The 8,237-nt window shown below is 46.4% G+C and overlaps 1 long non-coding RNA gene across 1 annotated transcript; it reads right to left on the bottom strand.

Moving 5' to 3' along the window:
- Positions 1-5,447: 5,447 nt before the first annotated feature.
- LOC104974324 (uncharacterized) lies at positions 5,448-7,619 on the bottom strand. Its single transcript, XR_811704.4, has 3 exons — positions 7,509-7,619; positions 6,661-6,754; positions 5,448-5,881 (listed from the first exon to the last, which is right to left on the bottom strand). It is a non-coding gene; the product is annotated as an uncharacterized lncRNA (long non-coding RNA).
- Between the last annotated feature and the right edge of the window lie 618 nt (positions 7,620-8,237).

Here is an 8,237-nt window from a genome sequence, read left to right as displayed (position 1 = left end):
TCCCTTAAATCTGTTTCTCACTTCCACTGTATAGTCATAAGGGATTTGATTTAGGTCATACCTGAATGGTCTAGTGGTTTTCTCCACTTTCTTCAATTTCAGTCTGAATTTGGCAATAAGGAGTTCATGATCTGAGCCACAGTCAGCTGCCAGTCTTGTTTTTGCTGACTGTATAGAGCTTCTCCATCTTTGGCTGCAAAGAATATAATCAATCTGATTTCGGTGTCGACCATCTGGTGATGTCCATGTGTAGAGTCTTCTCTTGTGTTGCTGGAAGAGGGTGTTTGCTATGACCAGTGCGTTCTCTTGGCAAAACTCTATTAGCCTTTGCCCTGCTTCATTCCGTATTCCAAGGCCAAATTTGCCTGTTACCGCAGGTGTTTCTTGACTTCCTACTTTTGCATTCCAGTCCCCTATATGAAAAGGACATCTTTTTTGGGTAGTTTTAGAAAAGGCAGAGGAACCAGAGATCAAATTGCCAACATCCGCTGGATCATCGATAAAGCAAGAGCGTACAAGAAGAACATCTGTTTCTGCTTTATTGACTATGCCAAAGCCTTTGACTGTGTGGATCACAATAAACTGTGGAAAATTCTGAAAGAGATGGGACTACAAGACCACCTGACCTGCTTCTTGAGAAACCTGTATGCAGGTCAGGAAGCAACAGTTAGAACTGGACATGGAACAACAGACTGGTTCTAAATAGGAAAAGGAGTACGTCGAGGCTGTATATTGTCATCCTGCTTATTTAACTTACATGCAGAGTACATCATGAGAAATGCTGGGCTGGAAGAAGCACAAGCTGGAATCAAGATATCAATAACATCAGATATGCAGATGACACCACCCTTATGGCAGAAAGTGAAGAAGAACTAAAGAGCCTCTTGATAAAAGTGAAAGAGGAGAGTTAAAAAGTTGGCTTAAAGCTCAACATTCAGAAAACTAAGATCATGGCTTCCTGTCTCATCACTTCATGGCAAATAGATGGGGAAACGGTGGCTGACTTTATTTTTCTGGGCTCCAAAATCACTGCAGATGTTGACTGCAGCCATGAAATTAAAAGATGCTTACTCCTTGGAAGGAAAGTTATGACCAACCTAGACAGCATATTGAAAAGCAGAGATGTGACTTTGCCAACAAAGGTCCGTCTAGTCAAGGCTATGGTTTTTCCAGTGTTCATGTATGATGTGAGAGTTGGACTATAAAGAAAGCCGCTGCTGCTGCTGCTAAGTCGCTTCAGTTGTGTCCAACTCTGTGCGACCCCATAGACGGCAGCCCACCAGGCTCCCCCGTCCCTGGGATTCTCCAGGCAAGAACACTGGAGTGGGTTGCCATTTCCTTCTCCAATGATTGAAAGTGAAAAGTGAAAGTGAAGTTGCTCAGTCGTGTCCGACTCTTCACGACCTCATGGACTGCAGCCTACCAGGCTCCTCTGTCCATGGGATTTTCCAGGCAAGAGTACTGGAGCGGGGTGCCATTGCCTTGAGCACCTAAAAATTGATGTTTTGAGTTGTGGTGTCGGAGAAGACTCTTGAGAGTCCCTTGGACTTCAAGGAGATCCAACCAGTCCATCCTAAAGGAGATCAGTCCTGGGTGTTCATTGGAAGGACTGACGCTGAAGCTGAAACTCCAATACTTTGGCCACCTGATGTGAAGAACTGACTCATTTGAAAAGACCCTGATGCTGGGAAAGATTGAGGGCAGGAGAAGGGGACAACAGAGGATGAGATGGTTGGATGGCATCACTGACTCAATGGACATGGGTTTGGGTGGTCTCCGGGAGTTGGTGATGGACAGGGAGGCCTGGCGTGCTGCAGTTCATGGGGTCACAAAGAGTCGGACACGACTGAGCAACTGAACTGAACTGAACTGAATGGATAGAGCCCGAGTCACTTTGTTTTGTTTGTTTTGTTTTTGGTTTGCAGGATCTTAGTTCCCTGACCAGGGATCAAATCCATGGCCCCTGCAGTAGAAGTGCAGAGCTCTAACCACTGAACTGCCAGGGAATTCCTGAGCCTGAATTACCTTAGACTGCATACTGAGGGAAGGTATCTCCAAGAAGGTGACATTCACGCAGGGAAAGAAATGGTAAGTTTCTGCCCATACAAAGAGCTGGGGAAGAACCTTCCAGGGAAAAGGCTCAGCCAGTGCAGAGGCCTGATGGAGAGAGTGGGTTTTTTGTATTCTAAAAGAAAGGCTGATGTGGTGAGGGAGGGGGTGCTGCAGAGGTTGAGGTCAGAGAGGAAGGCAGGGGCTGGATCTTGTGGGCCTCCTTAGCTGTGGAATAAATGTCAGTTTACATTTTTTCATATTAAATAAATTTCCCAATGTGTTGGAAAGCCTTTGGAGGGTTTTAAAACATTAGAAGTGCCAAGATCTGACTTCGGTGTCAAAATGACCTCTAACTGCTGGAGGGGGGACGCTCTGTAGGGTGCCGGAGCCGAAGCTCCATTCTCAGAGCAGAAAGCAGCCGCCTTTCAAGGAGAAGGAAAGTGAAGCTCAGAGACTGACCAGACTTGTCCTAGGTCACCTGTTTTTAGACTTTCGGTTCCCAGCTCGGTGCCCCTTCATGGCTACCCATTCTCTGAGTGCAGAGTAACTGACCAAGTTCCAGGCAAAGCTTCTCCGCCTCGTTTGGGAAGAGAATGAAGCCCCTGGGGCAGCCAGACGTATGCTTTTGACAATGTTCCTGCTTCATGAAAAGTCTGGTGCTGCCGGACTCACGGTTTACCTAGGTTGCGCCGTTCTGGTCAGTTACCATTATAGGAGGGACTCACAGTGAAGTACACTGACAGGGTTTGGTAAACAGGGACATTCTGGGTAAAGAGGAGGGCTCTCTTTATAAGTAGAGGTGGAAGTAAGAGACAAGTGTTTCTATATGCTTTAAGCAATAGATCTTTATTGAAAGAATCCTTCCTTCTGTGAACAAAATAATCTGGCTTTTTGGGAGGACGTGAGGAAATGGATGCGATTTCAGCTGTTGGCATTTTTCTCCATCGCTTTGAAAAAAGAGGATGGAATACCGGGGATGAAGCTGAGACGTCCTTCCTCGCTTACAGGCCTAACAGGGAAGCTGAGACGTCCTTCCTCGCTTACAGGCCTAACAGGCAGAAAGGTCTGGGAGCCGGCGAGCCTCACACCCGCCTCTCAACGAGCAGTGTATTCTGATTGGCTATCTCTGCCTGCCTCAGTTTATTCGTCTTACTGATTGGTCCGGTCCTTCCGCCCACGTCAGGGCCTGGTTCCGACCCGGCCAGCCCTTCCACCTGCCGCAGCGTCACCTGGAATTGGCTGGGTTCTGAAAGGCCCGCCGGCTTGCCTCTTGCCACCATCAGATTCTTCCTCATTAAACAAATGAATCACAATCCTAATTAATTTGAGCAACAGAATTTATGTAACTACTCCCAGCAGGGTGTCTGCTCTCAGTCGGTAGCGAGATTAATTCCTCTCTCTGGGAAATTCCAGCCGCGCTGGTCAATAAACCTTAATGATGACTGAAAACTCCCATCTGTCTCTGCTCAGGGCAGGTAACCCCTGCTAACCAGACATCCCAGTTGCAGTACCCCAGATACGGGAGGACAAGGACAAGACTCTCCCAGCCTAGATGGGCCCTGAGCCGTGCAGAGCGCACAGTAGGTGTTCAATTAAGGACAGGGACTGCCCATTCCGGCGACGAGCTGAATCGCTTAAAGCCCACAGGAGGTGTTCGATTTCTCTTCATGGGGTGAATAAAAGGGACTGTGTGCTGCTCAGATACTCATAAAACGCTCTCAAGTTCCGGAATTGCAACCAAGCCCCTCCGGCTCTTTCCGTCCTTCGCTCCCACGGCTTCCTATGTCCATATGCAATTCAGTCTTTTTACTATTTTGAACTTTCTGGGCTCAGAGACTTGGCTCTTGATGTTCGCTGCCCTTGAACTGTCCCAGCCCTCTCTCTCCCAAACAGGCCCCACGCCGGCTGCATGGGAGGGAAGGGTAGCGAAGTGGAAAGTATTCTGGAATTAGTTCTAATTCTGGCTCTGCCACTTACTCAATGTACTTCACCTCTCTGTGCTTAACCTTTCCCTCTTGGGAAAACTACACGAGTCTTAGGAAGATTAAATGAGAAAACATGGTGAAATTCTATCACCTGGGCGCCTGACTTATTTAATTAGCCGCAGGCTGTGTTTTAGGCACTGGGGATACAGAGCTCAAGACTAGATTCCTGCTCCCCAAGAATTGAATTTCTAAGAGACAATAAGCAATTAAGCAAAGCAGAAGATTATTTTAGTTAGGGATCAATGCTCAGAGAAAATAAAATTGAAAAAAGTCTTACGTTACTGGAGTGAGGAACTCTTGGAGGAGTTGCCATTTGCTTCCAGACCTAAATGTAGGAGGGAACAAACCGCAGGAACATCTGGGAGCATGGCGTTCCACAAAGAGTTTTGGAAAAGCAAGTGCAAGGGCCCTGAGGTGAGAGCCTTTGCTCATCTGGCTAAGGTTCATCACATGATCATCTAGCTAAGGTTCTGCAGGACTGAATGCTTGATACCCACCTAGCAGGGGCCAGGGTCAGGATTTGAACTCAGGTTTTTTGCCCTTCAGTATGGAATGCTTGTCATTATAGCACAGAGAAGGCATAAGAAACCAAGAGTGAGTGAAGATGAAGTGGAATATACGTTGTCTTGTCTTCCACCAGATCTGAATCTGCCTGTATCTTCCCGACAGTTTGCAAGTCTGTGGCATCCTGACTCCCATTAAAGCTTTCACCTCCACCTGCCAGGTTGTCATGTCAGGGACCACTTAATCAGTTCATTCCAGTTCCTTCTTCATTTACAACGGGGAAGAACCAACTAGTTTTACAATTTGGATTTTTTTGTGTGTCTATAATACATGCTCATTTTATAACAGAAAATAAAAAAATGTGTAACAAAATAAAAATCCAGAATTCCAACCTCTTCTGGAATTTTTGGTGTTTAGAAGATTTTGCACATAGTTTTAGAATATGCTTTTTTATGTCCGTCATAAGAAAGTTTTCAAATGTATTTAATAGCTACATAATAGTTGACTAGAAGGACCAAACCAAATGTCACTATTTTAGGGCATTTATTATAAACAAGAAGGTCTTTCTGACCTGTACATTGCTGTTACATAACGTCCTAATAGAGTAGTGGAAATGCCCTTCAACTAGTTGAAAGCTGTGTCTGGTGCTCAGGGAAACCATTTTCTTGGCTGATGTGGTTAGGACCATTTGTGTTCTCAAACACCTTGCCTGTGAGTAGCAAGCTTTGTGGTCACTCTCTATTGAGAAATGTATATTGTCACACTTTCTCCAACTTTACTCATTCTCAGCTTCTAACATTTGGGTCCCATAAAGAATACAATGGATTCATTTCGATATTTGGCAAAACCAATACAATATTGTAAAGTTTAAAAATAAAATAAAATTTAAAAAAAGAATACAATGGGGAAAAGAAGAATATAATTTAATGATACAGTTTGAAACAACAAATACTTAAACAGTACTTTAGACACACGAATACCATTTAACAATATTTTTATTAAATACAAGTTGGCAGGAAGGTGAGCTGACAGGATCAGGGCCTGGCTTCAGTATGCCAGAGTCTAAGGTGACTATGTTTTGCTTCTGTGGGGGCCCTGCCATAGGGGTGGACATGGGAGGTAGGAGGCAGGGGTGATAATCATTGAGGATGTTGGGTTAGAGTAAGGGGTACTCTTCTAGTAAGCCTGGAGAACAAGCCTAGTACCAAGCGGGTGTCTGAGGAGCTGGGGGGCAACATTCACCCTCGCTAGGTTGGAGAGGGTGAGTCTGCCTCTTAAGGCGGAGGCTCAGATCTTTTCCTTTGAAAATCAGCATGCCCACATCGTCTCCAGGTTCCACTCTGGCCTCAGAAAACAAAAGGAAAAACAAATCAAACCAGAGAGAAAGACACAGGAAAAGAGACAGTGAGAACAGAGTGACAGCAAGAAATATGAGACATAAAGGGGAAAAAAAACCCAGTTGTGTGGAAGGTGGATGGTTTGAGATGTAGAAATCTTGGTAAAAAGCTAAATAGCAAGACATTATTCGGGTTTGGATGAAGTTATTAATACCTCCTTGGCTGACAACCTCTAACTCATGAAGTGTTAGTGTTAGTCCATCGGTCCTGTTCAACTCTTTGTGACTCCATGGACTGTAGCCTGCCACCTCTATGGAATTCTCCAGGCAAGAATACTGGAGTGGGTAGCCAGCCATTCCCTTCTCCAGGGGATCTTCCTGACCCAGGGATTGAACTCATGTCTCCTGCATTACAGGAGATTCTTTACCATCTGAACCTCCAAGGGGAGGCCAGTGTTAGGAAGGCCAATGTCAAATATGCAGATACCCCATGGGCTACAGAAATGGCTTGGTGCCCTCTTGCTGAAAATCAATTTCTCAAACTTTCTGGAAACTGATTACTTCTCAGCGGAACAGACAATGGAGAGGTTGTGCCAGGGAACAGCCTTTCCTGAGCATGCCTTCAGGCCCCCTGAATTTGAAAAATGAAAATTGGTGTGACCCTGGCTGGAGTCAGCAGGTGGGAGGAGGAAAGGGCCGGGCAGAAGGATATGAGGGAAAGAAAAAGAGAGGAGGAGGGCTGGGAAGAGGGGAAAGAGTTCCCTTTTCCTTACCCACACTCACCTCTTGCTGCCAACAATTACTCTGTCTTCCCTCCAGGCGGCAGGAAATGGTGTTGTGGTAACCACTGGAAAAGCCCAAGGGTCATTGTCAGCTTCTGCAGGTGGTGTTGGTTGAAAAAACGGAAGACAGTAAATGAAGGGAGTTCACTTACACCGTGGGAACAGATCCTTGGTCAACTTCGCCAAACTTCAAAATAACTTCCCCCTACCCGCCAAAAAAGAACCTTTTTGTAGGAAACTCCAGAAAAACAAACAAAAAAAAACCGACCCATAAATGGGTGAGAGGAGATTCTTTAAGCTCCACCGTGCTCCCTTCCCCACCCCAACCCTGTTATAGACACTGGCCAAAACGCTTTTTCTACCTTTTGAATCCACACTCAGAGAGGTCCTCTGGCAAGCTATCCCCCTCCTCAAACTCTCCCTCAGGCTAGAGGGCATCACTCTTTCATTCCTTTTGAACATCCTCTTGGTTCTAGATCTTTCTTCACCTCTGACCTACTGCCTTCCCCTTCACAATTAACGGGGCAGTGGTTAAGCTGGGTTCTCTCCTCGTCTTTTGAAATATCAAAAAATAAGAAGCATGAGAGATCTTGAGGGATCAATCCCCTCCTTATGAAAAAGCAACTGAGGCCTAGGACAAGGAAGAGACCAACAGAGGTTCACACAGTAAGGGAACCAGCAGGGTTGGGGCAGAATTGAACCAACGCAGCCTTCCCAATGCTATTACTGTTAAGAAACTCCAACGTTTAGTTGGCGCTAAACCTTTTCCTTTTGTCCCTTCCCCCTCCAAATTGCGTAACCTGTGCGTGGGTCTAGGCTGACTCAATGATCCTCCCTCCTGCTGCCCACCTGCCTATGATGCGCAGGCACGAACAGTTACAAGTTGCAGACGAGAACAGCAGGGCCACCTCTGGCATCAGAAAGTCAGGGAACCAGTGGCCTGCCCTTCAACCGCTGTTTCTTATGAGGCAATGCTACTCATTGGCCCAGAAGAAGTGACTGACAGGTCGGCAGCCCAATGAATGATGAGTCTTGAAAGTGCTGTGGCCGTTAACAGCCAGTGCTCTCATCGCGAGATCCTGGGGTAACGGTTTTGGCCATATCTGGTCGGCCATTGTTCATACCTGAAATCCCGCGACTTCCTAGTAAAGGGCGAAAGGAAATGTTCTCCTTCAAAGGAGACATGCATTTGGGGGATCACACTTATAAATGGGGCGGGGGCCTGATTTATTAAGAAGCTGGTGGGAAAGCAAGTGGGCTGGAGGGTGGAAAGGTGGCCAGTCTACCTTTAGGTAGTCCTCAGAAGGCCAGAGTTTAAGGTGTTAACTGCAGCTTTTTTAGCTTGTATGAAATGCTGAGGCTTTTCCTGGGACCTGGATAGGTTCTGGGACCTGGGTGAAATGATGCGACCAATTCTGGGGACTCTAAACGTCCGGGAGCTAGGGACAAGGTTGGCAGGCAGGTGGGGCAGTGGTTGTGGTGATCTTACCCATGGAAACGGTCTCTTTGCGAAGGCCTCTAAGTAAGCACTGTCATGGATAGCGAAAGGGGAGGCCTGGACTTAGATTCTTCTAGAGT

This window comes from Bos taurus, chromosome 15, assembly GCF_002263795.3.
Source record: "Bos taurus isolate L1 Dominette 01449 registration number 42190680 breed Hereford chromosome 15, ARS-UCD2.0, whole genome shotgun sequence".
Lineage (NCBI taxonomy): Eukaryota > Metazoa > Chordata > Mammalia > Artiodactyla > Bovidae > Bos > Bos taurus.
Note: the sequence above shows the minus strand (reverse complement) of the source record. Positions and strands in the feature narration are given on the sequence as shown.